Raw genomic sequence first — 17713 nt, forward strand, 5'->3', positions numbered from 1 at the left:
GCAGTACTGCAGGTGAGTTCGAACCTGCTCGTCACCAGTGTAGTGTCCGCGTATCAATAACACACGGACTGCAGGAGAACGGTAATAACGGGTGTTTACTGAACAGAGGGTATGCTGGAACTGAAAGTACAGAAGCCTGCTACGGCTTTATATACAGGTGTGGTCACTGCCGGTACTACAGTATATAAAAGCAGTTCTCTCTTAAAGGTACATACACAACAGATTCCACATCATCAGAGCTAATATCCTTCCTTACTATTGTGTAAATCTCCTCTTTAACCAGCAATGCTACCCCACCTCCTGTTCCTTTTTGCCTGTCCTTCCTGAATATTGAATACACCTGGATGTTGAATTCCCAGCCTTGGTCACCTTGGAGCCATGTCTCTGTAATCCCAATTATATCATATCCGTTTACATCTATTTGCGCAGCTAATTCATCCACCTTATTACGAATGCTCCTCGCATTAAGACACAGAGGGGGAGAAATTGGGTGAGTAGCGCTGCCTGTTAGCGCCTAAAGAGGCAGTCAGTGGCTGTAGCGCCACTGGCTGCGTCTCCCGCGATATTCAGTAGGGGCGCTAATGGTGGTGTTAGGCATTTGCGCTGCGCCGCCACCGATGACGTCATCGGTGTGCGCAGCGCCCCATTCGTGCCCCGTTTGCGATATTTGGTAGCGAACGCCGCAGTTGCGCTGTTCGCTATCAGCGCCCGGTTCACGGGGCCTTACTGTGCCGGCAGCGGTGCAAGTTAAGGTGGAGGTGCGGGGCGGCCGCTTTTTCAGCGGCCGCCTGCCAGCACCTCCGTCCCCGGCCTCCTAACCACCCCCCCCCCCCCCCCCCCGCGGCATTGCCGGCTGTTTCCCGAGAGCCCGGCACTTCCCTTGGTGCCGGGCTCATTTGCCGGCACTCGCGAGCGGGGATCGTGCTGTTGCAGGCACCTCCCCCTTAACAGTGGGAGGAAGGCCTGCAGTACCGCAGCGTGCCGCTGCGGCACGTTGCGCTGCGATAATCAGTTTCAGCGCCCTAAGAGGGACGCGGAGCGCCTCGAGCCTCGCCCCGTGTCCCTCGAGGGGCACTGAAACTGAATTTCTGGCAATCGGTATCACTCCGATCGCTGCGCTAAATCCTGCGCTCAGGTGACTTTTGCGCCACTTTGGCGCCCCAACCCAATTTCTAGGCCAAAGCCTTCAGGCTTGTTTTTTTAACACTTGGAGACTGCAGCAATTCCTGCATGGGGTGGAATTACCATCTCCTACTTAAATAACAGTGGCAGGAGGTCAATGAGTATCAATGGTAGGGGACATATGTCCATCTGGGACTTTAGAGTGGGACTGAGGGTAAATCAGAAACACTCAGCGAGTGGTTAGGATCTGGAATGCACTGCCTGAAAGGGTGGTGGAGGCAGACTCAATCACGGCTTTCAAAAGGGAGTTCAATAAGTACTTGAGGGGGAAACATTTGGAGGGCTATGGGGAAAGGGCGGGGGAGTGGGACTAACTGAAGAGCTGGCACGGGCTCGACAGGCTGAATGGCCTCCTTCTGTGCTGTAACCTTTCTATGATTCTAATCTTTGTGAAAGATTCACTACAACCAGTCACAATTCCTTCTTTCATTTTTTCTTCCTGGCCTTTGATTCCCCTCCCCAGCCTCCTACCTCTCAACCCCTGGTCTCCGATCCCCTTCTCCCGCCTCCTATCTGTCGACCCCGGCCTCCGATCCCCTTCACTGGCCTCTGATTCCCCTCCCCCAGCCTCTGATTCGCCCTCCCCGGCTTCCTATCTCTCGACCACCCCCCTCCCCAGCCTCCGATCCCCTTCTCTAGCCTCCTACCTCTCGACCCCCGGCCTTTCATTCCCCTCCTCAGCCTCCAATTCTTCTCCCCCGTCCTCCGATCCCCTTTTCCGGCCTCCTATCTCTTAACCCCCGGCCTACTATCTTTCGACCCCGGTCTCCGAACCCCTACTCTGGCCTCCGATTCCCCTCACCCAGCCTCTGATTCCCCCTCCCCCGGCCTCTGATCCCCCTCCCCAGCCTCCTATCTCTCAACCCCCGGCCTCCGATTCCCCTCCCCTGGCCTCTGATTCTATATTTGTGAGCCCTACCTCGTACCTGTCAGTCCTTTGACTGAGCAACAATGTTCATCGTACTTTATAGTTATAATGCACAATGTCTGTCCATATATCAGGATTGTTACAATCTATTCCGACTTCAAACTTTCCTCTTTCAATGGTTTCACAGTTGTTCCTGTAAACAGTCTGTATTTCCTACAATCCAGAAGCAGTACTTTTATGTAATCTGCTTTTTCAATTTTGTGTAACCGGAAGGGTTAATAATTACCCTTACTTACAGTAACCTGCTCACTGAATTAAATATAGTCTCATGCTAGATCACACACACTTCAGAGTAGCAGAAATTTAGTCAGGCAGGCCACAATAGTTCATATATTTAGTTATAATTATTAAGTAGTGATATGTACAAAACATTCTGAGAAATGTCAACAATTTTTTTTTACAGTCCATAAAAGTTTAATTACCCTTTGTAAGGCCTGCTTCTGCAGAATTGAAATAGCCTTTGGGTTTTTAAAAGCAAAGTTGTTCTCATTGGCAAAGTGAACTTTGTAGTTTTATCTTCTCATACACTTTGGGGGGAAAATTCAGTTGTTTGCGCCTCCCGTTAGCGCCTTAAGAGGGCGCTAAGTGGGGCGCCAATCAACTAGCGCCCGGGCGTGGCGATGTTTGCACTGCTCGCGAAATTAACTAGATATTTTGCGGCGGCGCTAAACACTACCGCCACGATCTCCTGCGCCGGCAGATCGTGACATCAGTCGAGTGCGCAACGCCCCGGTAGCGCCCAGGACTGGATATTGAGTGGCACCCCCTGCCTTACCGCCTGCTGCTTGCAACAACAGGTTGAGGGGAGCGTTTTGCAGTCAGGAAGGGACTGGGGGAGCGCTATTTAAAGGCCACCGCTTCCTGCCTTTTTTTGTTGGTGACATTTTTGCACCACGAATTCTGAGAGAGAGAGACTTCTGGAGAGATTCAACGCTGTGTGAAGGAGTTTTGGGTACTGAGCAGCACTTTGCAGGTTCATTTTGATTTGCCCTTCCTTGTATCTATTTAGAAGAGACTGTGGGGGCTGCACTCTGAGCTCTTTCCCTGGGTCTCTCCATTGTTCTTTCCAGCAGATTTGATGTACAGGTCTCTCCAGGCCGAGATTCAAGGCTGCAATGAACAGGATGTGGATGGAGACCAAGATCAACTCTCCCCTTTAAGATAAAAACAGAAAATGCTGGAGAAACTCAGCAGGTCAAGCAGCATCTGTGAAGAGAGAAACAGAGTTAACGTTTCAGGTCGATGACCATTCATCAGAACTCCCCTTTAAGAATTGGCCGGTGCCAGTGTGTCTGTGTTCCATTGCTGACTGACATCACATGAGCTTCGCCAGCGCTGTGAGGTAGCGCCTCGCTCCTTGGCCTTTGCGCCTTAAGACAGATGAGAAGCGCCTGATTTAGCGCTCCAATCACCCCTAGGAGCGATAAAAGCCCAGTTTGCTGTCGGTGGCGATAATTAGCGCCAGGTGCTAAACTTTGCGCCCGGCCAATATTAGCGCCCCAAAATGGGCGATACCCAATTTTTCCCCTTTGAGTTTTAGCATAGCATGAATTGAAATGTTTCCTTCCCACAGGGAATGAAAATTAAACCTTCCATTGACAACAGAAATTGTCAGAACAGCAGTGGTTTCGCAGTGTCCTTATCTTGGTTTTAAGCAGTCAATTCTTTTTATTATGTCCGTGTATAATTGAGACACGGACTGCAGGAGTTGGTTATAACAGGTCTTTACTGAATGGAGGCAACCTGGAACTACTATGCAAATGTTACTACACAGGCTTATATACAGGGGTGGTCACTACTGGTACTGCAGTATACAGGGGCTGCAGAATATAGTTCCTTCTGCAAAGTACATACACTACACTTTTAAAACAGGATTAACAGAAAAACATAACAATATTACAACTCAAAGACAAAAGCAACAATCCACTATTTGAAAATATACGTATTCAAGTAGAGGACCTACGGTTACATTTTGCATACCGTCTTGCTGTGTATCCTCAGCTTTGAAAAAGTTAAGAGATTAAACTCAAATACATCAGTAAAGGAATATATATAAAATAAATGCCTCCCACTTATGGTTTTTGAAGAACAAGAGACAGGGTCCGGATATTTGAACCCCAAAGCACTGGTCCAGTGTCTCAATTTGGATAAATCCTCAATTTGGATTATCCTTTGGCCATTTAATTTAAAAAAGAGAGTTTCCTTTCACTTTTAAGGTCCTCTACCCTGGATTTTCAGATTAGTTGGCTGGAGCACATTCTGATGGATCAGTTATACCTTCTTACAAAATGGCCGGTGTTGCAGGGACTCAGGTCAGGACAGGCATGTATATTATTAATAATAAAAACAGAAAATGCTGGAGATACTCAGCAGGTCAGGCAGCATCTGTGAAGAGAGAAACAGAGTTAATGTTTCAGGTCGATGACCAGTTCTGACGAAAGGTCATCGACCTGAAACGTTAACTCTGTTTCTCGCTCTACAAATGCTGTCTGACCTGCTGAGTATTTCCAGCATTTTCTGTTTTTATTTCAGATTTCCAGCATCTGCAGTATTTTCTTTTTGTGGTGCTAGCCTCACATGAACTTGGACCCCTTGCTGAGGTGTGCAGCACGAAGTTTGTGTGCTGCCTGCATCGTAAGGAACGGGCGTGGGTTGATCGCGCATTGCGATCCCCGCAGCCGTTTTCGGGCCTTGTCCAATTTCTAGGCCCATAGCTCTTGCCTCACTGTGAGCAATGCCACAGGAAATCTGCTAGTAAATGTCTGGTCAGGACACCAGGAGAACTCTCCCACTCTTCAAATAGTCCCATGGAATCTTTTACGTCCGCCTGAGAGGGCAGACAAGGGCTCCGGCTTAACATCTCATCCAAGAGGCAGCACCTCTAACAATGCAGCACTGCACTGAAGTGTCAGCCGGAGGTGATGTGCTCAGGTCTCTGGAGCTGGGGGCTTGAACCCATAACCTACTGACTCAGAGGCAACAGTGTTACCAACAAGCCAGGGCTGACACCTTTAGAGACAGATATAGCCACACTCTGCCCATGCTGCAAGCCTTCATTTCAGGGAATGCCAACTTGCAGACGGGCATAGCTAACTTGTTTTTTTAATAAAGCTAGAGATCGGACAGAATGAACAAGCCAGAAACCAATATTCCTGCTCAACACAATATTGAAAATACTGGATAAAGTATTAGCTGAGGTGGTAATAAAACAATAAATAGTGATTAAATTGGATTTATTAAAGAAAGATGCACAGCCCACGACATAAGATGGCTTTTTCATCTAATCTTCCTGGCCTGCAGTCTAAACACTCCAATAGCCCTGATTTTATTAGATGCAGAAAAACTATTCAACATGTTCAGCAGGAATTGATGAAACTAATGAAAGGTTCAACCTAGGTCTGCTGTATGGACATTTAATCCAAAAATGTTATAATGTTACAGCTGTTTGATACAAGAATTTCCAAGCAGAAAAAAAGACATCAAGGAGCGAATACCAAGTGCTGCAAAAGGAGTCAGAGAACATAGGGGGGGAGAAATTCGGTTGGTTGCGCCACCGATTAACGCCTAAAGAGGCCGAGAAGTGGGGCATTAGCCAATTTCCGGGCGGGCGCAAGGTGCCTAGCGCCTCGTCCCATATTGAGCATGCATTTAGCGCCGGCGCTAAATCTTAGCGCCCGCTCATGGGCGCAGGCTGATTATGACGTCATTTGAGTGTGCAACGCCTTTTGGGCGCCCCGGACTGGAAATTCAGTGGCGCCCCCCTCCATAGCGCCTGGCGCTAATAGTGACAGCTTACCTGGACCTTACCAAGTCACTCTCGGGCTGGAGGAGCGTTATTTAAAGGGGACTGGTGTGGTTTAAAATCGGCAGCCATTTTTGGTGCACAACTTCCTCGAGAGCTACAAAGAGTTGCTGAGCTGCACACTGAGAGCCATTTGACCACTGAGCCAGCGCAGACAGACGATCTTCAGCCTTCTGACCATCACCTTGCTGTTGGTGAGTCTTGACAACGGGGAACCGTCCTGTGGGCACTTATTATGGGGGCTGCATTGGAGGGGAACGTCCTGCTGTTGAATCATCTAGAAAGGGCACTGAGACGCTGGGAGAGGGGGGCGGGCATGGCCAGACGGAGGAGGGCCAACAGACGTCGCCACAGCAGACCTTACGCTGGCAGGGTTTTCCGACGGCAGTTTTCCTACATGAACATGCCGGAGGAGCAGTGTGTCAGAAGGCTGCGATTTAGAAAGGAGGTGGTGACTGAGCTGTGCCAGCTGCTTCAGCCAGATCTGCAGCTTCAGATAAGGTGCAGGACATCTCTGTCGGTGGCTGAGAAGACGCCTGCTGGCCTGAACTTCTACGCGAGCGGCTCTTCTCAGGCTGCGCGTCAGAGGCTGATCAGAAGTAGCTTCTAGGCCCCTCTCACGGAATGCTTGCTGCCATTCCAAGAACAGGAATGGAACCGGTCTGATACCCCCAAGCCTGTGAAGGGCAAGATGCATGTAAATAGAAGGCATGGCCATTGTAAATGAAGAAAGTGTTTCATTACACAAAATGTGGTTCCTTCAAACATGAGAAAGCTATGGCAACAGAAAGCAAAACTAATACACTGACACATAACTGCCTCTCACACCCGGGAGACTGTCCAAAACATAAATCACATTCCGACCATCTTCCTTGGCCTTGATTCCACTGCGCCAACCAAAGCATCCAATGCCCCATCAGTGAGGCGTTCCACCCTCTGCCTCACCCTTTCCATTTCTTGCTAGGCTGGTGCGCCACAGGTAGACTCCCACCGCTTTCAAGGCCTACAAGGCAGTGAGTGTGTCTGGTGATGCCAATTGACCTGCCCCTTTAAGAGCTGGCCGGCGCCACTGTGTCTCAGGGAAAGTGATTATTGACAGCACCCTCGCTGCGCCCCGCTGGTGCGAAATTGGGTTGCGTCCCCGGGTTAGCGCCTTATGAGCCTCGTGCAGCGCCTGATTTAGCGCCGCAATCACCTTTAGGGGCGCTGCAACCCAATATCGTGCTAGGTGGCGCTAAATTGCGCCTGGCGCTAAACTTTGCGCATCGCCAGGACTAGCGCCCCAAACGCGGCTATACCGAATTTCTAGGCCTGGTACTCTTATACAGTACGTGGAGGATGCCTTATTATGAGTCATTAATCCATTTGTCTCTATTCTCACATTATTATTAGTATCGTTGTAACTTTGCCATGAACTTCATAGAAGACACGGATTCCTTGAATTGGTGTCCTGTCTGATTTTCCAAATGTCGGGTTTTCTGTCATTCCACAGCTGAAGGACGAGCCATAGTAGCAGGTGGCAACAGTGGAGATTTAATGGGTAAAGTATGGAGTGAGTGATGCATAGATTTGCTTTTAAAGGCTGCAGTTATAGTAGACTGGTGTCTGTGGAGCATGATGCAGTCAGCAGAACCAAGTTGACTGAGGGAGCTCTGTGCTTGGACACATAGGGCTCAGTTTTGTCATTGGGGCGGGCTGGGGTCGTGTCATCCGCTTTTCATGTTATCCACCCGATTCCAAATCGATGTGGGAGAATGATGCGATTTTCACCTAATTGGGCAATTGAGTTCCAGCGTGTGGGAACCCATGGCCCAATTCGTTTTTTCAGTCTGAAACTCTCCTCCGATGACGTCATCATTGCTGCTGCATTTAAGGTCTGCAATAAGCCTTGCTTCTTCTGCAGACTGCCAACCTTTTGGCCTTTGCTGTGAGAGGGACCTGGAGGCAATATGAGCAGCGGGAGACCTAAGTCTGCTCCCAGATTTGATGATGTCGCCCTGCAAGCTTTGGTAGAGGGAGCAAGAGCTAATAAGGAGGTGCTCTTCCCATCTTCAGGGAGGAAGAAACCTCCCCAACAGACGAAGGCTGTGTGGATCCAGGTGGCCCAGGAGGTCAACTCGTTGTCGCTGATCCGCAGAACCTGGCTTCAGTGCAGGAAGAGGTTTCATGACCTTCTGCGCACTGGAAAAGTGAGTATGACTTTCCCATCACCCTCAATCTGATTCCCATTGCCTCTCCTCACCAGCACTGAGCTTTAGCAACCTCTTCCTCCACATCCCACTTGACCCTGACATTCCTGCACCCTTACCCATTCCCTCTCTATGGCCACATTGACCTAACTATTCGACTATGCAGCCCTCACATTCCCTATCACTGTGATGCTATGAAAACAACTTACAAAACACAGGGAGGGCCCTTGGTCTTGCCACCTCACTCCATCTTTGTCTCCTTCTCAGTATCTATGCTATGGATTCTCTACACTCACTCCTTCATTCTCACTCAAACTCCACTTGTCTCCCTCATTGCAGGAAAAGAGAGCTCACAATGAGAGGGAAAGAGCGATGACAGGAGGAGGGCCACCCTCAGTAGCCCACCTCACCCCTTGGGAGGAGGCGGTCCTGGAGATCGTGGGACTGGAGGACGATGCGCAAGTGGGGGACGAACAGACGGGTGCATCAGAGAAAGCTGGTGATAGAATAGTTTTTCATCTCATTGACATTGCATGAGTTGCTGATAATGATTCTGAAGCTCTAACAGAAGGACTTATGATCATCTGCAATATGCAATATGCATGTAACCTTGGCCTCACATCTCTGACTCTTTCCTTTACTCCCCCACAGGACCATCGCAAGCACCCGTCCCCATTATCCAGGAGGAACAGCCTGAGCCTCCAGACTCCTCAGAGGAAGCTGCAACCTCTGAGGGCGCAGCGTCAGCAGAATTCAGCCAACCCAGCACCAGCGCAGACACTCACACCTCGGTGGGACCATCGCGAGATAGAGTAGTGTTGTCACCTGGTGTATCACAGCTCACAAGTAAGCATCAGCAGATTGTGGAGACAGGGACAGCAGTGGAGAGTCCTAGTCGGAGGGCGCAGGACTCTCCCAGCTTGGCTCAGCTGCATGTCGACCCTCTGCCTCTGGGTCCATCCAGAAGAACAGCAGTGCTGGAACTCCAGGAACAGGTGCAGGAGTCTCTGGCAGGTTTTGTCTCCAGGGTCGCTGCGAGCGTGGAGTGAACGGAGGAGTCCATCGCGAACATGAGCAGAGCCTTTGTGGAGTCATTGGCGCATGAACGCAGCACCATGGAAAGGATGGCAACCTCCGTGGAAAGGATGGCTACAGTAGACGAGAGGATGGCTACGGCCATGGAGGAGCTAAGTCGCCAGAGTGTAGAAAACATGGTGAGTGTTCAGAATAGACTGACATCTCTGGAGGAGTGATGGTCAGCTATTGAACAGAGAAACCAGACCTTCATGGAAGTCCTTCTGAGTAGGACTGCCAGTGCAGATACGGGTCCCCATGGCCCCCCTGATGTGCAGCAAGGTGCTCTCCAGCCACTTGCAAGCGCTGAGGTGGACCTGACTCATGAGAGGGATGTTGGTGGCAGAGAACAAGGAAGTGGGGGCTCCTCTCCAAGCGCTCACACTTCCATGCCACTGCCAAGTCCTCGGTCTAGAGCCCCATCAGAGTCCCCACCCATCTGAGATCGGCGTCTCAACCCCTGCATAGCCGCAGGAGCAGCAGACTATTGCCGAGCCCTCACAGGTTCGCAACCCCAGAGGACGCCCGCCAAAGGTGTCGAGACACGAGCAGCAAGAAAGTGAGCAAGACGCCTCCACATCTGCTGATGCCAAGGGGAACCACCACGTAGGAGCACGCGTAAGAGAACGATACTGCACAAATAGTCACAAAGGTAGTCACTTGGGTGAAATGTGATGTTTAATGTTGAAAAGCCATCAGTTGGTTATTGTAAATAAAAATTCTGATGGCAACTGTTGCAGTTGTGGCGTGTGTCATTTCGCTAATGGGACTTCCACATTGAGGGCTTAGGATTACTTGCAATTGTCAGTATGGTGGTCAGAGTGCTAGGAATCCACAGGTTCTTGGCCATTGTCGATGGTCTGATAAGAAGGTGCGAGACAAAATTGTTTGATTGTGCCAGCTAAGCAAATCTGGCCAAGATGAGTGCGTCCCTTGCATCCGGGGCAGCAATGTGGTCGCGCGCTGGCGCCTTCTGGCCTGTGCAGCTTCAGGTGGGTGAGCAGCAGCTTGGCACGCCTGTTGCTGCTGCTGTTGGTGGTGCTGTTGTTCATGGTTCTGCCGCTGCCACCGCTGGCCTTCGTCCAAATCTGATCTCCAGGAGGAAAGGAAATAAATGATTCCCATGCTTCTGGTATATGCCTCAGTTGAGGAAGCGCTCAGTCAAGGTGGCGAGAGGGGTTTCCCAGCAGGTCACATTGGAGATGGGTGTCAGGCTCCAAACTTCCACAGCTATGGTTATGCCTGCTAAAAGTTCCCCCAGACCTGAGACAACAAAGTCCTGCCACCTGCAAATGATGACTGATCAAATCTCCTATTTAATGGGGGAGCTGCGGCTGATCGTCAGCAATTCAATTGTGCTCCTGCCGGGTTTCACCGTCGTGTTTCAGAGGAGGCGTGCATCACATCGGAAAAGTGTTAAAATCAGAAAGGCCTCTCAAAATGGGATTATAGAGGCAAATCAGTGGTTGTTAAGGGACTTAAGGGCCTATCCCGCCTCTTGGAGGCAGGACGCAGACGGGATCAGAAACCACGCATTTGGGAAAATTGCTTGGAGGCGGGGTCGGGTCCGCCCGCCACTTTTTGCAATTTTAACACCCCACACGCCTCCATTCCCGCTTCCTCGGGCCTGGCAAAATCGAGCCCATACAATTTCTGTCCCCCCGTGACTAAATTTTAATGTTATAGAGCACAGGCGGCAGGATTCTGCTAACATTAAAACATTTATAACGGACTAGCTTGGCACTTTTAGATCTGGCCTGGAATACGATTGATGTAAGAGGGCCTACTGGATATGATCTCACACTGTTTGGTTTAGTTCACCGAGGAGTTAGATCTTAACCCAACTCCCGAGTTAGGGATCAACGCACACATGAAACTGCTTCACTTTGACACATAAGTGGCAGTATAACGACCAAAATAGCCATTATTGGACCTGCAGTTAGTGACTTCTTCTGGAACATCACTTACAACACTGTTCACTCGGATTTACACTTTAATGAAGTCAGACTTAATTATTTAATTTGTAACCCGTATTAATTTTTACACACTTCCAGAATTTATGTGGGTGTCACATTCAATGAATACCAGTTTAGTTTAGTCTGAAATAAGGAGACCGACTCAACAAATATATAAGGTAAATTATAATTAAGAATACTTGGCATACTGTTCAGAATTCTGGATGCGGAGACTGTCAAAGTAATCTGCGTCACATTAAACTTTTACATGGGGTGAATTGCATTTTTATCACTGCATTAAAATTTACTGGCAACCATTGGAAAAAGAAGCATATTACTGTACTTGTGTGCAATGTAACCAGATGAAATATCAAGAATGTGCCTTTTAACAGGGCCCAGGAAGGCAGCAGGTTGGAGTTCCAGTGTGTAGCAAGTTCATATCCACACATGAGGAACTTGTACAAAAGCAAAATACTGCGGATGCTGGAAATCTGAAAATTCTGGAAAGCAGAAAATGTTGGAAACACTCAGCAGGTCAGACAGCATCTGTGGAGAGAGAAACAGAGTTAACGTTTCAGGTCAATGAAAGGTCAAAATGAGAACAAATTGTGTTGCAATTTCAGTAAGAAGTTTTCATTGAACACTGTACCCCAAATTTTAACATCAACTTTAGCCGGATATTTCAAACTTACTTTTAATTCAGTGGCACATTTTATAGATTAAGGTAATAAATCCTCGAACATTAGTATCAGAACCTTTTAGTCTGCCTTCACTTATCCCACCGGTATGGAGTGTGCTCAGTGTAGTTCTATTAAAGAATGTAGATGGGCTAAAGATTGTGGTTGCTGTAGGAGAGAGATTCTTGATGAAAATGTATCTTTAAAAGCAACAGTGGTGTACACATGTGGAGCCAAGTCAATTTTTAAAGCATAATCTTTTGCAATCGTTCCTTTTATCTCCAGTTATCCTGCTAGGTTTCCCACTGCTCTGTGGCTGGGAAAGTGCTCACAGGGGCTGTTACCAGCCTCCACTGCGGTCACTCTGTGTACTGGGTGCTGCACGGAAGAGGCAGGGGCTAATTCACCCCCACATCTTCCCTTGGATGTCTTGCAATGACGACTGGGCCAAAATCAGCAACTGCTTGCTCTGAAGCAAACTTAGTGGCGCGGCAACCTATCGTGCTGTTGGACTCATAGGCCAGAATTCTGCCGGCACTCGGGGGTAGGTTTGGAGGCGGGACATCCGGCAAAATCGCAAAGATTGACAGCGGGCAGGAAACCTGCTGTCAACCTGCCTCCAATCAATCTTCCCAAGTGTCGGGTCCCCGATTTGCACATGGACCCGACACATAGCGGTGGGATGAGGATTATAGCCACTTAACTGCCTGTTAAGTCGGTTCCCCGACATCCGGACACCATGCCAGGTAAGCGTGCTATGAGTCTGCTGTAATGCTTCTGCATTGATGACAGCTGCAGAAGTGGTGTGAAGGATCCAGTGGTGCACTGGTGAGTTTCAGAGGTAAGAAAATGTTGGGAAATCCACTTTTAATGCATTTAGACTTTTCTGTAGGTAACAAGTTTTGAATTGTATGTGTAGTCCCACCTCATTGGGAGAACCTCTCTCACCAGTGACAGATCGCTTCTGTAACCCCACCTGCAGCTGCCATCTGTTCTAGCCTAAGGAGGGCATCACTGGAGAGCCTAGGTGCAAGAACTCACCTGTGAACAGTCATTGTCAGTGTTTGCAGCACCTCAATGCTGTCAAACACTGAGAAATGAGCTGTCAAAGAAAAATTGTACGAGGTCCCTTTAAGAAAACTGGCAGATGACGCGTCATCAAATGATGTCATCTGACTGGCTTCTTCTTAATTGGCCGGCAGAGCGGGCTTAACAAGGTCAATGGACGTAAAATCACGTCTGTGGGCCAGATGAAGTTGGGGACGTGACTGGAACCCAGAAACTAGCTAACCCGCTCCCAAACCACATCGATCGATAAAATCGCAGCCAATGGAACAGGAGTAGGCCATTTAGCCCATCTAGCCTGTTCCACCATTCAATGAGATCATTACTGATCTGCAGTCTAACTCCATATACCCGGCTTTGGCTCATATCCTTTAATACCTTTAGTTAACAAAAATCTGTCAGTCTCAGATTTAAAATTAACAATTGATCGAGCATCAATTGCCGTTTGCGGAAGAGAGTTCCAAACTTCTACCACCCTTTGTGTGTAGAAATGTTTCCTAATTTCACTCCTGAAATGTCTGGCTCTAATTTTTAGACTATGCCCCTAGTCCTAGAATTCCCAACCAGCAGAAATAGTTTCTCTCTATCGACCCTATCTGTTCCCCTTAATATCCTGAAAACTTCGATCAGATCACCCCTTAATCTTCTAAATTCGAGAGAAATATAACCCTAATTTGTGTAATTTCTCCTCGTAATTTAACCCTTGGAATCTGGGTATCATTCTGGTAAACCTCCCTCCAAGGCCAATATATTCTTCCTAAGGTGTGGTGCCCAGAAATGCTCACAGTATGATTCAAAGCAATTATTCTCGATATTTAGTGAATTGCTTTGCTTTAAATTATAGGACTCACAAGGAATATGCAATACATTTGATATCATATGACAGAATTTATTAAAATCCTTTTCCAGACAAATCAAAAATTAATTTATTCCTTCTTAACAGCTTAAATATAGTTAATGATGTTGAGTAGCTGCAGAATTGTTGACATGAGAAGAAGGAATAGGTTATCTAGCCTCATCACAAATTTGAATAGCACCATTTGATGTTTACCTCTGTTGTATACCAGTTGTATCACAACTTGCCTGCATGTAGTGACTGCAGTGGTTCCATATATTTAGTAAAAAGAACCACAAGCCATATCACTGAATGTACCTGCAGTTAGAGATGTTGATCCACACACATGAACATCATAGATAAGACCCAGGGTCTGTCTGAAGTACCCAGAAATCATTCAGAGACTAATACAAAGTGACACAAATATATTTATACCAGACCAGAAAGATCTTTATTTTTTATGATTTAAGTTATCACATTCAAGGCAAGCCTGTAGCTTAACAAGCTGTACTCAGTTTTATCCAAATGTTGTTTAACTGAAAAACAAAAGGCATTATATTACCTAAGTAATATATAGCGACAGAGAAATTGAAGTGTGGGGTATGTTAAACTCACTGGGGGGAGTTTTAACCCCAAAAAACAGGTGGGTTGGGGTCAGTGTACCCACTAAGCTGTGTGTGGGCGCGCAGAAACCTTGAACGTACCACGCAAGCTGCTCACAAGCTCTCAAATACCACGCGTGCGGCTACGCAAACATTTAAAGGTGCCGCGCACAACAGCGACATTTTAGACTGAACATTGGTTCGGGCCAGGTGGAAGTTTAAAGTATTAAAAATGTGAATCCCGACCCCAACCTGGCTCCAATTCATCCACTTCCGGGTTTAATTTAACTTTATGGGCTGGGAGGAGCAGGAGTGCCGGACTTTTGCATTTCCCGCGCTCTACCACCCCCTCCGCCCCCCCCCCCACCGCCCGCTTCCGGCAGGTCAAAAACTTAAAATTTCAGCCACTGACTCTGAATCCTAAATCACTTGCATTCAATCTTATATCTACGTCCCCTCTTCCAATGTTAATGTTTAGTTGACTGCATAGAAGTGGCCAAGACTCTAGGTTGACTCGATATTTCTCCCTCATTCCCTGTGGGAAGTGTCTGGATCCCACTTGGGATCTTCTCTTGACAACACAGTCAAGACTGGCAATTCTCATGGGAGCGGTGATAGAGGGGGACATTTTAAGTGCAAAGAAAAACCTGCACTTCATAGAACACCAACATTCTGCACTACAATAACCTTTAAAATGAATAGCCCAACGCAGTCTTGCTGTGAATGTAGATTACAAGGTTTTTTTCAGTAGAATTTCTTTGCTTCCAATAATGCTACCCAGGGATTAATGAGCTGAATTGGATGAAGCATGATATCATACGATTTATTAAGAAGGAATTGTTTGGCAGAAGTGTATGATTGAATACCACACTCCCAGGAGAATATATTTTAATTCACAAATTTAAATTTATACAGACCTTGATTTATCTACAGCAAAGTATTTCTGAAATTTTAGGTACTGATAATGGTGTCATCTCCTGCTTGTCTCTAACTGAATCAAAAGCTTCCAGTAATTTTAAGCATTTCATCTCACTGTAGCTAGTAAATTATCACGTTTGGCTTCCCTATTTTAATTGTTGTTACCTTTCCTTTAAATGTGTTGTCTCATGCTGTCCTTTCTCAGTAACAGTTTAATGTATTGGTATTTTCAGTGCAGAACTGAAGAGTGTTTGCATACTTATATGAGCTCAATCAAACCTGTGAATTTTTATTACTTTTAAAGGGGCCACGAGAGGATATCTCATCAAATGTAAAAGACAGCATCAATTGCAATAACGTTTCACCAGACATAAGTACATATCAATGTGGAAAATGGAAAGGCAGTTCATTTCAGGACAGTGACTATGAAGGTTTGTGTGATCACTGCGTCCCTGCTGTGGATTAATTTCATTGCTGCAAAAGCATATCCGAGACTGAAATCCCCACTCTCCCAGCAATAATGTGAGCTGACTGCTGAGACAGCTGGATCTAAATTATTGAGTGAAGATGCTGCCACTTCAAGCTCCAATACGATTTCCCCCACTCTAACCTTGAGACTTGTAAAATGTCTTTAATGTACAGCAAGGTGCTGACTGTACTCTTGTCCCCTTTCATATGCAGTTGACATCTAAAACTATAGAGATGGCCCAGAAAAGAATTTCACTCACAACAATCAATTACCAAGAGAGGAGATAAAGGAAAGTCAGTGGCTGCTGAAGTTTTGCCAGGAATGCTGGAACTGAACTTTTTTCCTCTTTATTGTTCTGTGAAAATGCTCCACCAGCACTGAGCCATTGAGGTGTTCCAACACCAACTTCTTTTTAACCCATCTTTGGTAAGGTTTTATAGGACGGTGGTTTCTCAGGGTAAATATCTTTGAAACATTTTTTTTAATGAGGTACTTCTGTACAAATTAAAGCTGTAATACATCAAGAACTGTTAGTGTGCTGACTTGCAATCTGCTTTAATGGTCGCATTAATGATTCAGTTTGAGTTGTTTATAATGTTTGTCCTGCTCATCCTGAATCAATACCACATAAGCTTTGCAGCGACAATAGCTCTGTACTTCTGCCTTTTTTGTTTTTAGTTAGTAGATTGTGTTAAACAGTACTTTTAACAGCAGTTAAGTATCTACCATTATACTGCCTTAAGTTCTTAATTAATTTTGTAATATTGTCAAAATCATATTTGTACTCTTTTATTCAGATAAATAACAACTTTTGTGCAAATAGATTTAAAATTTTAAAAAATGAACTTAAACCTTTTTATTTTTGTATTGCAATGTGTTTTCTCAGTGAACAATCCTAGGTTTGAAAGAATAGGAAGTACCTGTTCCTCTGCTGGATCATTAAATATGCATTGAGAGGGTTTCCATATGGTCCTCGTCATACTTTTGTATTCTTGTGGTTGCATTGTTTTAACTGTTTAAAAAAATATCATTTTTAAAAATGTCGCAGATACTTTCAGGAGCTAGCACCCATGTCCTCTAATCATAGTTAATTAAATTTGTGTTTTGGGGTAACTTTTTATACTCTTCAGGATAGAGGATGTCATTGCTGTAGAATGGAACACTTCTGGTACCTGGAGTTAGCATCAAACACTCCCAAATTAGACACAGCGCAGCTCAGGTGACAGGTAAAGTTACTCTACCCTGTCCCAACAATTTGCCTCAACCACAACCTCAGAGAAGCACCCTCTTTAAAAAAAAAGACTTGCATTCATATAGTGCCTTTTACAACCTCAGGTCATCCCAAAGCACTTCACAGCAACTGAATTACTTTCTGGAGTGTAGTCACTGTTGTTTTATAGGCAGAGGTGCAGCCAGTTTACACATGGCAAGGTCCCACAAACAGTGATGAAATAACGATTCAGTTAATCTGCTTTGGTTGAGGGATGAATGTTGGTCAGTACACCAGGAGAACTCACTACTCTTCTTCAAATAGTGCCATGGGATCTTTAACATTCACCTGAATAGGGCCTCGGTTAACGTCACATCCAGCAGTCGCCACTCCCTGAATATTGCACTGAAATTGGCAGCCGAGATAATGTGCTCAAGTCCTAGAGTGGGACTTGAACCCACAACCTTCTGACTCAGAGGTGAACTTAAGAAATAGGAGCAGGAGTTGGTCATTTGGCCACTCGAGCCTGCTCCGCCATTCAATAAGATCATGGCTGATCTGACCTTGGCCTCAACTCCATTCCTGCCCACTCCCCATAACCCTTGACTCCCCTGTAGCTCAAATATCTGTCTCTCTCCGCCTTGAATATATTATGAGTATGCTACCAAGTAAGTCAAGCTGACATTTACTCTACCAATGCAACGTTTTTTCCTTTTTCCACATGAGCCAGCCTTATAAAGTCTCTCTGTGATTGCTAATTTAGTGCCAATTTATGCATTAACTCAAGTTCACTTGTAACAAGAAAAT

General features: G+C 46.5%; 1 protein-coding gene across 5 annotated transcripts in view; it reads left to right on the plus strand.

Moving 5' to 3' along the window:
- The window catches only part of LOC147102895 (endonuclease V-like), a 305524-nt gene that overhangs the window by 143926 nt on the left and 143885 nt on the right, over nucleotides 1–17713 (plus strand). For 3 of the 5 annotated variants that reach the window (XM_085963801.1, XM_085963806.1, XM_085963807.1), the window contains one exon: nucleotides 15532–16657. The exons of 1 other annotated variant lie outside the window; for it this stretch is intronic. The gene's annotated coding sequence lies outside the window, so the exon portion shown is untranslated. Of the gene's footprint in view, nucleotides 1–15531; nucleotides 16658–17713 lie in introns of those variants that run through there. One more of the 5 variants, XR_015073151.1, reaches the window with a different exon arrangement.

Source organism: Somniosus microcephalus, chromosome 21, assembly GCF_052327205.1.
Source record: "Somniosus microcephalus isolate GS21.2 chromosome 21, FLI_Smic_1.0, whole genome shotgun sequence".
In the NCBI taxonomy this organism is placed as follows: domain Eukaryota; kingdom Metazoa; phylum Chordata; class Chondrichthyes; order Squaliformes; family Somniosidae; genus Somniosus; species Somniosus microcephalus.